General features: G+C 37.9%; 1 non-coding gene and 1 pseudogene across 1 annotated transcript; one reads left to right on the top strand and one right to left on the bottom strand.

Annotated features, from left to right (window-relative positions):
* Positions 1-6,772: 6,772 nt before the first annotated feature.
* Positions 6,773-6,848, bottom strand: TRNAK-CUU (transfer RNA lysine (anticodon CUU)). Its single transcript has one exon. It is a non-coding gene; the product is annotated as a tRNA-Lys (tRNA).
* Positions 6,849-7,533: 685 nt separating this feature from the next.
* LOC130027805 (vesicle transport through interaction with t-SNAREs homolog 1B-like) overlaps positions 7,534-19,336 on the top strand; it is a 30,171-nt pseudogene continuing 18,368 nt past the window's right edge.

Below are 19,336 nucleotides of genomic sequence, written 5' to 3'. Positions count from 1 at the left end.
TGTCCTCCAGTTGTTCATCGATTTGCTCAAGCGGGCCCAGTAACATCTCCATTGTGAAGCTCGTTGTTACTGTGTTTGGCATATCGAATATGTCACGGGGAGCTTGCCAGGCTTTGCCCTGCGGGCGAGATACTCTTGGCAGCTTGGAATCGAACATGGCTCGGCCAGCCCTCCACGCTCAAGGCAAATGCCCTACCGCTGTGCTATCACTCCAGCCCAGATCTATAAATTAATCCCAAATAATTTTACTATGAGCTGGCATATATGTTATTCCTTTCATCCAACAGGATCTGTGATAAATATCTTCTACTTAACTTTGAAAATTAGCAGACCTCAGACTTGGCATTTCTCAAGAGATACTATACAATACTGTGATTTTTATCTGAAAGAACAAAAATGAACACCAGTAAAAATTAATTTTTAAAGGGAAGGATAATGGGTCAAGCACAGTAGGTAGGGCACCTGTCCTGTATGCAGCTGACCCACGTTTGATGCCAGGCACCCCATATGGCCCCCTGAGACTCATCAGAGTTATACCTGCGTGCAAAGCCAGGAACATTTCTGGGTGTAGACCCCAAAACAAAAAAATAAATAAATAAAAGGGAAGGGCCCTGAGCAATGGCATAGCAGGTAGGGTGTATGACTTGCACCCAGCTGACCTACATGAGTTTGATTCCTGGCACCCTATATGGTTTCCCAAGCCCACTAAGACTGATCCTTGAGTGCAGAGCCAGGGATAAGCCATAAGCACCACTTGATGTGCTCCCCAAAAAATCAAAAATTAAGTTAATTTTTTTAAAAAATTAAAGGTAAGAAGAGAAAAATTAAGAAACGTTATACTCAGACAGGGGATGTAAATGATATATTACCATTAAAACAAAATGTATTGAGGCATGAAAAGATACCAAGGAAACTTATATGTTGCTAAGTGAAAGATGCTAACATAAAAAGGCTACATACTACTGTGTGGTTTAAAGTACATGTATCCTGGAAAAGGTAAAATATTGAAGACAATAACAAGATCAGTGTGACCAGAAGCTGGGACAAGGAACAATAGATAGTCACTGGCACACAGAAAATTTTTAGGGCAATAAAAGCATTCAGTATATGGTAATAGTGAGCACGTTCATCAAAATCAATAGAATGTTCAAGACAAAGAGTTAACTTTAATATAACCTATAGGGTTTGGACGATAATAATGTGTGAGCATAGGCTTATCCATTATAATCAATATACTAAACTGGAGGGGAATGCTGATAGCGTGGGAGTGTGTATTGTGGAGAGTGGTGGTACAGAGGAAGTCTATGTACCTTCTCCCCAGTTTTGCTATAAGTCTAAAATTGCTCTTAAAAACCTATTGGGGTTGGAAAGACAGTACAGAAGTAAAGGTTTTTGTCTCACACCTGGTCAACCCTGATTCCGTCCCTGGCATCATATATGTTTCTCTTGCATCACCAGGAGTAATCCCTGAGCATAGAGCCAAGAGTATGGCCTGACAACAGTGCCCCCAAATACACACACACACACACACACACACACACACACACACACACACAAAAATGCCCGAAGTTATTTTCAACAGAAGTGAAAAAAACTGGATTCTATCAATTTTTATTTATTTAGTGAAAAATAAATAAATGGAAAGAAAATAAAACCTACTATCCATTAAAGTGAATGCCTCACTCACCTTTTAAGGTGCAATCATTTGGCCTGGTCACTGGTGATGCACTTACTGTCCTAGAAGAAGTAATTAAATAAATGGGCCCTTATGGCCCAAAGAAGCTAATAGAGCTGCCTTTTCAATAATAAAACATGCCATTTCATCCTGACAACATAGCAGTTAATTTCTAATCTGAAAAATAGGAGCTGCCACACTTGGCTGTGTTGTTCCCTTCAGATATGCTGTTGATGACTCAGAATTATAGTTTTTTAGTCAACTTACCTATATTCAATTTTTAACTCTTCACTGAGTTTAGATGAAATGGAAAATGTGAAGACACAAGAGATCAGTGCTTTGAGGCTTCTAACTCCATTCCCTAATGCCCCACGTGACAAATTTTCTGCTTTTATGTTGCCATGTATTTGTGACACCATTTTGTGAGTAACAGCCAAACTTGTGTTCTGTCAGTACTTGCAATTATGGACAAGTAACTTGAGCTTTGCAGAAAAAAAGAAAGTTAAAATAAAAAACTAAATAGGGACCAGAGAGAGATAGTATTTGCCTTACATACAGCTGACCTCAGTTCAATCCCTGGCCCTGATGGTCTCTCTAGCACCACCAGGAATATCCTTTAGCATAGAGCTAGGAGTATGACTTGAGTACCACTGAATATGGCTTGAAAACAAAAACACAGAACCTAGGTAAATTATTCAGTAATTTCCAACTTTTTTAAGGTAGAATCTTGATTTTATTTTTCTTAATGTTGTTGTATTGATTGAGGTAATGTGATGTACAATACTATTAATGATGGTTTCCCATGAACATAATTGCATCAACAGTTTGTCTACTGCTCTCCCCCAAGGACCCCAAGGACTTCCTTCAACCTCAAAATTTTAATTATCATACAAGTCATCTTAAACTCTGAGGATTGTTTCTGAAAAAATCATGCCATAGCCATATCTTCTGATGTGACTGATTTTTTCTGAGTCTATACCATGCCCTCTAGGGATTTCTTCCCTGACTAACTATATATACTACAGTATTACATACATGTATACAAACACACACACACAAACACATTCATACACATATACTTAATTCCCACAAGTAATGACTCTGGGCACTTTTCCTTCGTGGCACTCACCAAAACACCTAATAACTTCATTTAACCCATTTGTTAACTTCTTTCCTGACTCTTCCACAAGGTGTAAGCTCCCTAGAACAGATTATTTACCATCTTAGCCTAGTATCATGTCTGACACTAGGAAGGTCCTCAAATATTTATTAAACATACCGAATAAATATAAAATCATACTGCATATATTATAAACACAAAACTAAACTATCTCAATCTGAAGTGAGGAATCCATGTCTGCAGTATACACATAGGAATGTATATAAAACATTATAATTATGTTTTATTGATTTATAATTTATGTTTTATTGAGCACTTTCTATGTGCCAGCACTTATGTTATGGATGAATGAAAGAATCCTAGAATTTCAGCATACCACAAAAATCATGTAAAACAAAACACAATCGAATCATGTTGCCTTAATTTCAACTTCATTTCTTAAGTTAAAATTTCCAATTATCATCTTGTAAACAAAAACTATGGGATAACAAATACATTGGCTATGTAAATGTTTCATTCTCTTTGGTGCACATTTTTAAAGCTAAACAGAGACTCAACATTTAAAAGGTATTCAGTAAAAAATTCAATTAAAATGTACTCATAAATAAATATCTGGTGTTGAGACCAGATAGAATCTCAGAAATAATATGAAAACATTATTTTAAATTATTAGTATTGTATAACTTTGTATTCTGATTTTAGTCTTTAATAGATGCAAACAAAAATAAAAAATATAACAATTAAATAATGAAGAATGCAGAGTGCTCTTGTTATTTCACTGATTTTCAATTTATGAAAATGATTAATAGTTGCATTCACAGAATCACTAGTTGCTTTATGTGCAGTTTTTAAAAAATCATTTAAATAAATATTTTTATTGCATTATATATCAGCTTCATTTCGTGGGTTAAAGTGGAGTCACCTGGGTTCTGATGCTTTTCATATCATCTTTCACAGAAACAAATCTTTCTATCTTATTTTTTGCTACCAATGAGAATACAGCTGTCTTTTATTAGAAATGTTTAACGTACTGACTCTATACGTGTAGAATTTTACATGCTTAACAGAAGATTTTAATATAGTTTTAGCTCCTGCTTGAGATAAATCAAACTCGAACTGACAAATAAGCAACTGTATCTGCAAGAAGTGGGGGGGTTGTCTGATTTAAAACTCTGAGGGCCTTAGAAGGACTTCAATCTTAGATTGCACAAAATGCACATTTTATTCAGCAAGACATAAAAGGCACTTTATTGCAGGGTTGTTCTTTTTTAAATTCACTAGACGAAACTGAAAACAATCTAAAGCATACTACATTAATAAAATTAGCCAGGAATAGAGAAAGAAAACAAGTAATAAAAATAGGATAATTTATCAATTTCTTTAGAAATCTGCATAAATATTTCTAACCTTAAATGATTTATCTGGCTCTTTTGTTTTCATATTCCTCTCCTATTACAGATATCAAGTTTTTTTTTAACATGGTCAAAATATTTCCCTGATTATTACTCTGTATGATTTTGTATAAATGCAAAGCAGTTTAATATTATGCGGGGAAATGGTTGATGCACACAATTCACTTCATAGATCTAACTTATTACCATCCTGCTGCTTGATAAAAAATGTAGTATTTGTTGCAAAAGTTTTATTCATCATTGGAGTTATTCTTTTCTTTTGTTTTTTCTGCTTAATTTCTTATAATAATGTCGTACCCTTCTGCTTACCTATAGATATATTAATGTCCCTGAAAACCTTGCCTTCACTTTTTAAAAAAATATTGGTAAAAATGCCTGCATATAATCTTTTAAGTTAAAAAATAAGTATTTGGTCAGTAATATAGTAGTAAGTGAAATTATAAGCAAAAATTATAATTAAAATTTTCATTTCCTTTTTTGCATTTATGTTTTTTAGACAACACAAAGTGATGTTTGGAGCTTATTTCTGGTTCTGTGTTTAGGTGCAACTGCTAGCAGTGCTCAGGGAACCACATATGGTGCTGGAGACTTATCCATGACCAAAAATTACAAGTGAATATTTTGACATCTACACAAAAGTTAGTTGGGCAAGAAATCTAAGCATCACTTCCTGGTTTACATATCATTACCAAAAGAAATGCCATCTTTAAAGATGAGACAGTAGGGGTTGGAGACACAGTACAAAGGTAAAGAGGCTTTCCTTGAAGGTGGCTGATCTTGGTTCAACTGCTAGAACCTTATATGATTCCCAAAACACTACCAGAACTGATCCCTGGGCATAGACCCAAGAATAAATACTGAACATAGCCAGTCCTGGTCTAGCAACCCTCCCACAAATAATTTTTTTTAAAAAAAGAGAGAAGATAATAGGACACACTTCCTTAAGAAAGTAGGGTTGGATCATGAATAGCCAAAACAATACTGGGGTGGGGAAATAAAAAAAAAAGGGAGACTTCCCTTTTCCAAATTTAAATTATACTACAAAGCTATAGTGATTAAGATAGTATGGTAGTGGGATAGTGACAGAATTGAGTGTCCAGAGACAGGTTTTCAAGTATATTAACAGAAAGAGTCAGGAGAAAGTCCGGAGTATTGTCAGGTGTGACCCAAAGCAAATAAACAACAACCCAAAAAAAGGCAACCTGCCAGAAGGGATCTCTGAGTGCAGGTATATAGCACTGTAGCACTGTTGCACTCCCGTTGTTCATCGATTTGCTCGAGCGGGCACCAGTAACGTCTCCAGTAACGTGTGAGACTTGTGGTTATTACTGTTTTGGGCATATCAAATACGCCATGGGGAGTTTGCGAGGCTCTGCTATGCGGGTGGGATACTCTCGGTAGCTTGCCGGGCTCTCCAAGAGGGACAGAAGAATCAAATGCAGGTCAGCTGCATGCAAGGCAAATGCCCTACCCGCTGTACTCTCACTCCAGTGCAGGTACATAGACAGATAATCATCAACAAAGGAGGAAAGACTGTGAAGTGGAGCAAGGAAGGCCTCTTCAAACAATGGTGATGGGAAACACGGTCAGCCACATGAAAAAAAGGAAAAGAACTCAAACTATGTATAAAAATTTAATTTTAAACAGATTAAAGACCTTGACATAAGACCTGGATCTAGAAATTATAATAAGGAAAGCATAGGAAGAGCCCTTCATGTTACTGAATCTAGGGACATCTTCGATGACTCAATACCACTTGGTCACACAAATAGAAGCAAAGATAAACAAATGGGACCACATCAAAGTCAGAAGCTTCTGCACCACAAAGAAAGTGATGACCGTAGTAAAATAATACCCCCCAAAGACTAGAAGAAAATTTTTATTCATCATTCATTTGGCAAAGGGTCAATATACAAGACATACAAAGCACTGGCAAAGCAACAAGAGCAACAAGAATAAAAAACAACCCTATCAAAAACTAAGGAGACAAATAAGAACTTCTTCAAATAATAAATATAGATAGCCAGTAGGTATATGAAAAAAATGCTCTCCATCATTTATCATTGGTGAACTGCAAATCAAAACAATAAGAGATCTCCTCATACCAATAAAAACTGGCACACATCACAGAGAGGAAAAACATCTGGACTGAGGACAGGTGGGTAGGTCCTTGCATGCAGGCAAACCAGATTAGATCCTTATATCCAGTATGGTCCCCAGAGCCCTGCCAGGAGTGATCCCTGAGCCAGGAGTAACTTCTGAGCACTGTGGAGTGTGGAGAAGAGACGGAGTAACATTTTTTATCATTATATTATGCTTCCTATGTTTGTTATGATCAAAGAAATGTATGATCTTGGGAATATGTTCTTTGCAATTACAATGGATGATTTTACCTGCCAAGTTCCTTATAGAGATGTATAAGAGGCTGTCTAAAATAAAGATCAATGTTGCTAAAGATCAATGCTGCTGTTCCACGAGAACTCAGTCCTCTCAACCACTTGTATATAGTTTCTTTGATCCTCACCTTCCCTCTCTACCCATTCAACTGCCGGCTGGACCGGCAAGTGGCTCCCAACATGGGGTTCGAATCCACAACCTTGAGATTAAGAATCTCATGCTCTACTGACTGAGCTAGCTGGGCAGGAAATAAGAAAAAGGTAGAAATAATAACAAAGTATACTGAAGAACACTCTGACCCATCCTGTGTACTTTTCATAATTTACCAAAGGTGTTATTTCCTGCATATGCCACAAAATCACAATGCGTCCATTTCTTATTAATTTCTCTTGCAAACTGAGGATGATGAAGTATTAGCTTCTCTGTAGGCTTGAGTTAGCGACACAATGACTACTCCACATATTAGAGGTGGCAAACAGAGAGCTATGCCAAGTACACTTGGCCCTCTGAATGGGGCAGCTACCAGAGCTAGGTCCACTTAAGGACCCTGCATAAGCAGGCAGCTCCCCGCAGGAGGAAGGGAGGTAAGGGAGGAAGAGTCCAGCTTTCATCAGAGCACATCATCTAGGAATACTGACTGGTGAGCTATGCTGAAGTTTGCAGCTCCCCCCCTCCCCCACCATTGCTAATGGTTTCTCTCCAGGAACTTTCAATAATCACATCCAGGCAGTTCTCTGGAAGCCAAGACTTCTGGCGATTACTGATTCAGAGCTGCCCACATGTCTCTCACAGAAGTATCTTATGTTAGCTTCCCTATTATTGCTCTGCATTACAAGGACATTCCCATCCTTGCAATGGCAAGAGAGCTCACTGGGTAGCTCTACTATGGTGGGTGCTGACCCATGAAGTTCTGCACACCCTGGAGGATCATGTCTGATCTCTCCTTCTGTGCAGATCCTGAAGAAATAGAAAAGGAAGAGAGGACTGTGACCAAGGAGGAGGTTCAGGGTGAAAAGTCTGCCCCAGTTCTCAGATTCACTGCTACTTAGCCTGAGGTTACAGATTGGTCCAAAGCGTACAGGTGCCCCTCTGTGCAGATTCAGCACTTTCAGCTGAAGACGGGAATCCTCAGCCTTTCACATAAGCTCCTCCTGCTGAGGCCACTGAATGGGTAGGAGCCATCACTGATGAGAATAAGGTTGATGGAAAATAAAGAGTTTTGAAAATAAAACAAGGGTTTTTTTTTTGTCTTTTATTTGGATCCAGAGAAACAGTTCAGTGACTGAGGTCCTGCTTTGCATAGAGGAGACCTAGTCTCTTTCCGAGTTCCCTGTGGTCCTTTGAGCACTGCTGTTATCTGTTAGGACAGAGCAAAGTAGCTCCTTTCCCACTGTCTCACCAATAGGTGTTAATATCCCCCCCAAAAAATAAACAAAAAGATGTATTTATTGACTAAAGTGCTGCTTCCAAACTAATAAACTTAAATAGAAAGTTTAATGACCAATCCTATGTCTTTACAGATTCTTCACTTTTCCTGCCAGCCCATCTATCTTCCAATCTCAATTTTATGGACATGTGTTTTGAAAATTTTAACATCATTATTTCCTTCTCACTCACAGAGAAGCCGCTGTCATATTCTGATATGTTTTATTATTCTCTTCATTTTGACCAAAATCAAAGAAAAAAAGTTTTAGTAACTCTAGGTCTTTGTTCCTTGCAAATCTAACAGCTGCCACTTCTTTACTAGCTTTCCTGTTAATTGTTGTAATTGTCTTAAGTATGAGAAGCAAAATTACTATTCTAAGAAAATCTTTTATTTTCTTCCTTAGTATTTTTGGGTCAGTAAAGAATGAATGAGGGACTTGGAATGTAGTTCAGCATTAGACCACTTGCCTTTTATGTGTGAGCATTAAGTTCAATCCTTTGCATCACAAAAAAAATTTAAAAAGTAAAATATGAACGTGGTGGTGTACTCAATCAGCTTGGCTTGCCATGGGCTTCAATCCTCCATTCAAAAACAGTTAATGAGAAATATGCAAAAGGAATCACAATGCACTCTCTCTACTTGAGTACCAACTGTTATACATAGGATGTTTTATGTGAAAAGGGGAAAGGACTTCAATTTGAACTGGCCTCAATACAATGATAGAAACTGCCCTAAACTGTGTTTATGAAATAAGAAATCTAGATGTCTATGATGTGGTACTGGAAGAAAAATTAGCTCAAGAAATTTCTGTTTGTAAGCAGAACTTAAAGTAGAATATAGATGGACAAGGACATGTTAGGAAGAAAACAAACTATTTCTATCTCCATTCCTCCCAATCCATTAAAAAACAATCTTAAAGGGCCAGAGAGATATTATAGGGGCTAAGGCAGATCTGTTGCACATAACCAAAAGTAGTGAGTGGTCACAAGGTCAACCTAAAGTCAACCTGCAGCACATAATGGTTCCCTGAATACCACCAGTAGTGATATCTGAGCACAGAGCCAATAGTAAACTGAGCACCCAAATCCTTCCTCCAAAATATTGTCAAAGTAATAAATGGTTTAGGGCTAAAAATTAAAAGGAGACTATAATTTCTTTTGTTAAAAATTCTGAAAAATTTAAGAATGTACTTACAAGACACTCTTAGACACACACAAAAAATGGCTTTTAAAACTCTGAAAGTGATCTTCCCTAGCAGCCTGACATACCACAGTAAAAAAAAAGCAACCTGCCTACATAAGAACGGTGGATGTGCCTTCTGGATCTGAATCAGAGTCATTTGAAATTCTCAAAAACGATGAAGGTCAACTATAGTGAGAAAAGCATCATCATCTTAGACTAAAAGTATTATACATTAGCTCAAAATAAAAGGAGGCCAAAGAAAAAGAAACTAAAATAATAATAATAATAATAATAATAATAATGGAGGCATCTGAGCAACCAACCCTGTTCAGGAATGGAACGCAGAAGGGAAGGAAGACATCCAGAGTTCGTCCAAGGGAGGAATGCCATCTCAGAGGGCCAAGAACTGTGAACAATGCACATCACTCTCAGAGAGCTTGGAAAGCAAAGGCTGAGGAAACACTCCCAGGAAGTAGGAAGTAGAAAGCAGAGATTGCACCTAAGCAAGGACAACTTCCTGACTGCAGTCAACATAGGCCATGTGGTTCCAGTGGCTTCACTCCTCCCCCATCAAATGACTCTATTGTATGTATTACATTCTTGTCTTACCATTGTGTCATTGTCTATCTTTGTTGTTGCTGTTGTTTCTTGGGTCACATCCAGCAAAGCTTGGGAGTTACACACAGCTCTGTGCTCAGGGGTCTCTCCTGGCAGTGCTCAGAGACTATACAGTGCCAGGGATCCAACATGGGCCTCCAAATTGCAAAGCGTGTGCTCAGCCCATTGAGCCATCTCTCCTGTTCATAATTTATCTTTTTTTAGTCACATCAAATCAAGAGGAGCTGCGTCCAGAAAGTCACTTCCAGACTTGATTACAGATCAAGAGACCCTTGACTTTGAACCTGATAATGAAGATGAATACAGTGACTGGGTGAAACTGAGGGGGTCTCAGCAGGACAGGAATGCATTTATCATGTAGGAGGGACCTAGTCATCAGGGCAGAGGCTGTCTGTGGTAGATTGTGCAACAATAAATTCTCATTATTCACACTTAGCTGTGTCCATACCGAATCATCTACTGCTCTGTGGACTTAACCATGTGACTTGTTTTAGTCAATGAAACAATAGCAAAATAGAAGTAGCCAGAACCTTGAGGTGTGCCTGCTTCAGCTGCTGTTAGAACCACAAGGTGAACATGCACAGGCTCGCCTGCTGGATGATGAAAGATAGGAGGCCTAGTCATTTCTATTTCCCCATGCAATAGTCAGTAACCTCTAGAAGCAGAACCAACTAGATGACCAACAGTTGGCCACACTTATGTGAGTGAAACTAGTCAACCACACAGTAGAGCTCATCCAAAATTACCACACACAAGCAACAAGCTAAGTATCTTTTAAGCCTCTAACTTTATGGTGCCTAGTCCATAGCAAAGCATATTCTAGGAACTGAAGGATAGCTCAAAGGGTTGTAACAATCCCTAGCACCACATGTTCTCGCACTGGGTGTGGTCCTCCTGAGCCTCAGAAACACTATATCCAAGACATTGAATTACCAGGTCCAAGCTTTGAATTGTCTGGCCTGACCTACCAAGTATCACTGAAAGTGATCCCTGGATCCCCTGAGCATTGCTTAAGAGCAGGAGAAAGAGGAAGAGAGAGAAGAAGTGGAGGAAGAGGGAGAAGCGAGGAGGAGGAGGATGATTTTAGTTTATGTTAAACAAATCATAGTCTTCTACAAACTCAGTTTATGTTTTAGTTTATGTTAAACAAATCATAGTCTTCTACAAACTTAGTCCACCTTGTATTTATACACTCTACAGTCTGAGAATAGTTTTGGAGCTGGAGAGATAGAAGAGATTAAGGTGCTTGCCTTGCATGTGACCAACCCTGTTTTAATTTCTGGCACCACATATGGTTACCCACAGGGTCACTCCTGAGCACAGAGCCAGGAGCACGTCCAGAGAACTACAGGATATGGCCCCAAAACAAACAATTTGTAAATTGTTGTATGGAAAAGTCAAAAGAAGGTTCTTTTTTTTGACATATGTAGCACTGTAGCATTGTCCTCCCATTGTTCATTGATTTCCTCAAGTTGACACCAGTAACATCTCTATTGTGAGACTTCTTGTTACTGTTTTTGGCATATCATATATGGCACAGCTCTGCCGTGAGGAACCGATACTCTAGGTAGCTTGCCAGGCTCTCCGAGAGGGGCGGAGGAATTGAACTAGGGTGAGCTAGGGTTGGCCGCGTGCAAGGCAAACGCCCTACCCTCTGTGCTATCGTTCCAGCCCTTTGACATATGAAATATATTAAATTAAAATTTCAGTGCTGATGAATTTATTTTAACGCAATCACACTAATTTATATATTATATATGACTGCATGTGTACTTTGATGACAAAGTTGAATACTTGAAATAGACAGAAACTATATGAAGCATTGCTTATGAAGCTGAAAATATTTGCTATCTGGTCATCTGTGAAAAAAAGTTTGATAATCCCTGTTTCTAGGTAAAGTGTTGTTTAGTTTTGGCCAAAAAATGACACAGTTGAAGTTTGGCATTAAGATGAAAATAGGATGTGCCACATCTTGGCAGTTCTGGCACTAGCTAATTTTGGGCCACCATCCAAACCCACATGAGGATAGCTGTATCTGCAATTCAGTGAGATTCAATCAGAAGAGCAAAGGGCATTACAAATGACCAGGCCCAGCAGTGGTGGAAAATGTAGGAAGACAGATGGGAACAAGGCACAAGTGATGCAACAAAGGAATCTATGTTTGGATCCTCAGCATTAGAGAAGGGATGCGGAGAAAGTTTGGCCTTAGGCCACACTGGGCAGTGCTACTAGTGTGCTCATGGAGTTCAAATTGGGAGCCACTGTGTGCACAGAAGGTGCCTTAACCCCTGATCTATCTCTCCTGCCCAAAAGTCAGCTTTTTTCCCCTTCCTTTGTCATATCATAAACTGTAGCAACATAAGAATCAACTGAACTCTCGTGTTAGCAATTCAAAACTGTTATCTCTGTACAGAGGAAATCTACCTTTACATCAAAATAAGCGAGCAACTAAGATTTCTCATCTCAGAAATATTCAGCAAGTACAGACAGAGTAAAAGACAGGAGAAGAGATTGGAAACAAATGACTAATGTAACTTTTACAGCCCTGCTCTCATTATTTTCATGGCAGCATGCTTACTCACTTTTTCATGTGTGTTCTCTCTTTTGTTCTTGGAATTTTCTTTGGATTGCCCCAACAAAAGTGATGATTTAAGCTCAGCAAATCTGAGTTTGACTGGTAGTAGAAAAAAAAAGACTTTTTGCCACTGGATGCTCCCTACCTCTTCATATTCCCTCCAGAATATGAAAATTCCAAATATTAGAGATGGAAACGAAGTCCAAAGAGAAAGATTGGCACATACAGAATGAGAAAAGAAAGAAAGAAAGAAAGAAAGAAAGAAAGAAAGAAAGAAAGAAAGACACAAAAACCTATTTTGTCTCTTTTTACATGACCGGAACTGAACAGAGGAATTTCAGCATGCACAATAGGAATAGTTTTCCCTATATTTCCCTGTATTAATGAGGAGTGGCCTGTCACCTCTGAGAAGAATGAAAGATTACATATTATGACCCAAGTCAACAGGGTCTGAAGTATATCAGTCACTCATATGCCTGAGACACACTCTCAGTTGGCACAGAACATCTGGAAAGAGAATCAAAATATTTCTGATGGAAATTCCTGCAATATCTGACTTACTCTAATTAAAGTTATTTACTTATTTCTAAAGACAGATAGGTGGAAGGAGTGATATGTCCAGGTGCCTAGAGTGAGGAAGCACATTTGTAGCAGATTTTAAAAAATAATAAAATGACAAAGACAAGTCTGCTTTTTGATTATGATCATGCCCTAAAATTCTAAATGATTCCCATCATAAAATAGTCCTTTGTAGCCAAAGAACCTGATCAAATTCTGTTGCTTAGTACACCAATGGATTTCTTTAAACAATATTTTAAAAGGTTCTGATTTTCAGATCAGTTGATACTTTAAAGTAGAGGTTGCCAAAACTTATCTGGCCTAGGGCCAGAGAGATAGTATAGGGTTAAGTCACTTGGCTTGCACACAGACAAACCTAGTTGAATTTCTGACATCTTATATAGACCCCAACCATCTCCAAAAGTTGCTCCTCGGGCACCACCAGATATGGCCCCCAAACCAGCAAAACGAAAACTAAATTCATTTGACCTACTGCCCCTTTTCAGAAAAAAAGATAGTGAACACCTAGAAATCTACTTTCTCTAAGCAAATAAAGATACAGTGATAAATTTGCATTCTTTTGTGTTTTTACACATCTATCTACATCCTAAAGCATAGCAAAGAAAGATATTGCAAAACAGACACATCAAAGTTTGAAAAATGTAATTATTTATTAAAATCAACCATAGTGGCATTTTTATTACACAGCAAAGATAATAAAGAGTAATGTTAAAGAAATATTATTAACCTTAAAAATAATCATAATTTTTTGTCAATTACTGATCAAATTCAGATTTACTGAACTTAAATTATCCTGGTTCATTTATTATTTATTATCCTGCTACAATTTATTCATATTTGGCCTTATTTTTATCAGCAGCATTCTTGTGGGGTAGCAGGACTTTAGGTCACACCCTCATCAGTGTTCAGGAGTGACTTGGAAAACCATACGAGAGAAGCTGAAAATTGAACTAGAGTCAGTAGCATGAGAGGCTTAACTCCTTACTTTGCCTCCTCTATTATCTGGGCCATCAGCAACATTCACAGATCTTCGCAATTAGCTACCAATATTTGATATAACTTTTTAAGCAAACAAATATGTGATCACATGGAACCTCTAAATGCAATGAAAAACTTAATTCAATGAAAAAACTTTTGTAATGTATAAAAGATATTTTATACATTACCAAGATAAAATATAGCCAGAACTGTTGGCAGCTATCTTTGAATTTAGATTTCAAGCGCTCAATTGTTGTTATTTCTATTAATTCTTCTAACAATTTTGGAGAGTCTTGTGTTTTTGTACTTGATAAAGGTCCAAAAACCCAAGTAAGAACAGTCACAATAAGGTATTAGACGGTGTTGGACACTTTGGTTGCAGTGTGGTACGGTGACCTAGCACATCAATTCCATAGACATAAACATTGCTGTAATTATGTTACCAAAACCATAATAAAATAAATAATTAGGGGCTGGATGATAGTATAGTGGGTAGGGTGTTTGCCTTGCATGCAGCCAACCCGGGTTCGATTCCCAGCATCCCATATGGTCCCCTGAGCACCGCCAGGAGTAATTCCTGAGTACAGAACCAGGAGTAAGCCCTGTACATTGCCGGGTGTGCTGAAAAAAAATCAATAAATAATTAAAAATAGATAATTAAAATCAATAAATTAAGAGGAAAGAAAAAAGCAGGAAAGAAAGGAGGATCAGGGAAATAATTCAAAGGGCAAGAGAAGCTAACACAGATGCTTTGAATGTTGGGAAGGCTAGGTTTGATCCTCTGTGATCCTTCAAGCACACCAGGAGTGATTCCCTCAAACGTTGGGCTGGGGTAAAGCCTGAACACCATTAGCTATGACCAGGAAAATAAAAAAGGATCTCCAACTCCTTTATTAGAGTCAGAATGGAGAAATCCGGGTGCTGACAACAGGTAAGCAACTCTTCATCTTTTTTTTTTCCTCTTAATCAATTTGGAAACTGGTTAAATTCTCCTGTTCTGGATTTCATTTGTATTAAAGAGTATTTGGCACAAATGCAAAAATAACTGTTTAGATTTTGATTAAATTTGGTTTATCACCTTGTAACTGTAAGTAGCTCTTATTTCACTGAGTTTAGTAAGGTTGTCAAATAAGGTATGCCATGTTTTTAAATCAATCAAGTTGGCTCCTAAAGCATCATCTTCATTTATTAGGAACTCTAGCACTTATTTGAAGAGTTTATAAAAAAAAATCCAAACACGGTTTTACTTTTTGTCGCAAACGAACTTCTGATTGATGCTGGCTGCAGCTGAGTTCATCACTATTTGTAGTACAAAGTTGTTCAAGCAATCTGTCATTCAATGGTTTGCTTCTGATCTTCACTGATTGCTTTAATAACATAATGCAATGACCTAACTAGATGTTTACTCAGATTTTCAGCAACTATGTATTGAAAATAAATGACACTGTACAGTGAATACATTAGAAATCACTTTTTTTTAATGCAAGAAAATGCCTCTAGCACTATCCTCTCTGGAGAACCATCAGTAGCAACTGACAAGATATTACTCAGGGGGGGATTTTTTTCTTTAAAACACTTTTAATGCATGAAATACTGATTCTCCTTTAGTATCAGTGTGCAAATTGCCATCAAATAATAATGCTTGGAAATTTTTAAGAATCACACAGATACTAAAAATAAGGCTTCATTTCCTGGCAAAGTGGACTCATAAAAAATATAAAAATATTTAAAACTGCATAAAGAATCTGCAACACCTTCTGCCATTTCATCAGTTCTTTGCTCTGTACCATTTCTCACAGAAATTTTCTTGACAATATCAGATGTTGGTTTGTCTAGAGTAAGATATATTATCTTATAGTCAAGAATAAACAGTCCTTCATCAATGGCATGTGGGTTTTCTGATTTAAAAATGTATAATGAAATGTTGTAAGAAGCATGCACCCATCATCACCTTATCTGGATGTTACTGAGTTTTTTCAATGAAAATTTAAAGAAAAAAATTTCTTTAAATGCTTGAAAATAAGATAAATCCTTATCTTTCTCATCAGGATGAACTTTTGTGAAATGTTCTTAAATGTAGTCTTGCAGACTTCCTAACTTCATTTGATAAAAAAACACTCCGATATGGAACAAAAACATAGTACAGTAAGATGTTTGCCTTGAACATAAAGTTGACCTGTTTTGATCTCCAGTACCTATTATGACTCCCCAGGCACCACCAGAAGTTATTCCTGAGCAAAGAGCCAGGTAAAAGTTTCAAGTAATCACTGGTTGTGGCCCAAAAACAAAAAAAAAATTGGGGGTAACTCAGACACATTGCCTGTGAGTTGTTTGTAGGTGATGGAATAAACCTGTAGTATAAATACTCAATGCTATATTATCTACATTTTTTCTTGGATTCAGCAGTGATATTTGTTCTAAATTATATCATTCATGTGTTTATTTAAAATAAAGAAGAACAAAATTATCAAGATATATAGTAATTTAGGGACAAGAGATAAAACAGTGGGTAGGACACTTGATTTGCAGGTGTTCCTCCCAGGTTCAATCCCTGGCACCCCATACAGTCCCCTGAGCCCACTATGAATGATTCCTGAACACAAAACCAGGAGTAAGCCTTGAGCATCACTGGGTATAACCCAAAGACAAAAGAAAACAAAACAAAGTATCCAAGTTTAACCAGAGGCTGTGGAAGATGCATGGGTAGGGTCTTAAGGACAATCCTGTTGTTGTATTTGTTGCTGTATAAACAGGCACCTCAAAGCAGTGACTGATTGTTTCTCTTACATTCTGTTGTTTTGGCTGGACTTTTGCTCAGTCCAGCCAAATTTTCACACATTGGGCTGAAATTTTCTGAGAGCTCAACTGGGATGAATTAACCAGAAGTCTCACAATTTGACACCAGTTGAACCTAAGACCTTGAGTAAGCCAATTTACCTCCATAGATTTACATCTTTATTAGTGACAGCACAGCTGGAACTTAATATTTAACATCCAACTAACTCTTATGCTTTAAGAATTTTATCATTTATTGTTCTGATTATGTATTTTCTGATTTATGTGTGAATCTCTAAAGTACAGTTTCACTTACACTTTTAAAGAAACAAATGTAGATGTTGGTCTATTTTGACTTCCTCGAAGAGTGTTCTCTGAATATTAGAGATATTAGAAAGGGGACTGGCTTATTTTTTCCTTGTTTTTTTTGGGTCACACCTGGCTGTGCTCAGGGGTTACTCCTGGATCTGCAGTCAGGTATTGCTCCTAGCAGTGTTCAAGGGACCATATGGGGTGTAGGGAGTCGAACTCATGTCAGCCGCATACAAGGCAAAAGACTTACCTACTGTACTATCACTCCAAGGAAAATGATATGGTAAAGACATGGTATTGGGGACAGACCATTGACATTGGTATATAATAACATTAAACTCCAGGATGAGGCTTGAAAATCATAGTCTAGGTAGAGATCCCAGTGAATCTTAGTGCGGATCACTCTGATCAGCGTCATCATGAATGACATGTCATTTGGCTACATGTGATTTTTATGCACCTGTCAGCTAAATAAGAACTGAAAAATGAAAAATCTGGCACACAGAAACATTATGGGGATTTGTGAGTTCCCCTGGAGAATTTTGGGTCCATAAACCAATGAATAGATTACTATGACACATATAGTTTGTTTGTCTATGACAGATATAATCTTAACACTGGTTCCGTTTGTGTCATATTGTAGAAAACTATGTTTGCTATTCTCATTTCAGTTTTAGAAAATATTCAAAGATGAATGCTGATATTAATAAGAAGAAAATCTACAGAACAAAGTACCATGCCACAGTAGGAAAACCCTAAATCTTATGTCTATCAAGACCACAAACTTCAATCCAGTAACTCCAGTCCTGATGTGAGAACATTACAGTTCAAATCACTTCAAACAGTCAAGATGTCACTCAAGAGGTAAGAGAGATAGTACAGCAACTAGGGTGCTTGCTTTGTACATAGGCAACCTGGGTTCAATCCCCAGTTCCCTAAACTAGTACTCTGAGCATAGCCAGGAGTGCTCTCTGAGCACAGAGATAGGAGTAATCCTGGAGAACCACAAGTTGTGACCCAAAACCAAACAAAAGATATCACTCATGAAATAATAAGTTTTACTATCAAGGAAACCAAGACTCACTGAATTTTTAACTTAACAAAGGTCATATAGTCTTTTAGTCATCTAGTCATGCTAAAAAACATTCTCTCTATTCAAATCTCGACATCCTTTCTCTAGAATCTACCTATAAAAAGTGAAAATATGGAAACTATGAAGGTTTTCTTCTCATTTATCCATTCAGAAAATGTGTTGAATTAGAACCTGGAGTGACAGTAAGGCACTTGACTTGAATGCATGGGACCCATATTCAATCTCCAGTGACACAAATTGTGTCCAGAACCCCACCAGGAGTGACCCTGAGAGTCAGGGCTTTTACCTGACTCTGTGCTCAGGTAAAAGAGCCAGACTTTGTATATTTTTAAAAAGAATTTTACGTACCCAAAGGAAAAATGTGTATAATAAAAATCTTTTACATGCTTCAGTAAGCACACTAGTACAAATCACTTATCATGCAACAGCAAAGGAATACCTGCACAATGTCCTAGATCTTGGGACACATTTTTCTGAGGGGGGACTGAATGTTTGGGGCCACACCTGGCAGCACTCAGTAACTATACTGAATTCTACTTGGGAGTTTCCCAGGGGTGCTCAGGTGACCGTGTGGTTCTGGTAATAGAACTAGAATGGGCTACACACAAGGGAAGTGCAATAACCTGTCTACTACCTCTTCAGCACTGAATCAAATTTTAAAATAACTTTTTAGGTTATTTATACATATTTGTATAAATATGTCACAGATCACGGTTCTCCCGTTATTCATCGATTTGCTCCAGCGGGCCCAGTAACTTCTCCATCATGAGACTTGTTGTTACTGTGTTTGGCAAATTAAATACATCACAGGGAGCTTGCCAGGCTTTGCCCTGCGGGCGAGATACTCTCGAGCTCTCTGAGAGGGGCGGAGAAATTGAACCCCGCTCAGTCAGGCCAGCTGCGCACAAGGCAAATGCCCTACCACTGTGCTATCGCTCCAGTATATATATATATATATATATATATATATATATATATATATATATATATATAACTTTTTAAACACCCCAGAGAGGGGAGGGTGAGGCCCCTCCCCAACCCCAAAGGACCCAATTCCAGCAGCTGAAATCTTCCAGAACTCAGCTGGAGCGATAGCACAGCCGTAGGGCATTTGCCTTGCGCACAGCCAGCCCTGTCCATCCGGGTTTGATTCCTCCGCCCCTCTCAGAGAGCCCAGCAAGCTACTGAGAGTAT

The sequence above is a fragment of the Sorex fumeus genome, unplaced genomic scaffold (assembly GCF_029834395.1).
Source record: "Sorex fumeus unplaced genomic scaffold, SorFum_2.1 ptg000037l, whole genome shotgun sequence".
Classification (NCBI taxonomy): Eukaryota; Metazoa; Chordata; class Mammalia; order Eulipotyphla; family Soricidae; genus Sorex; species Sorex fumeus.
The sequence above is the reverse complement of the archived record's forward strand: the minus strand, read 5'-3'. Positions and strand labels throughout refer to the sequence as shown.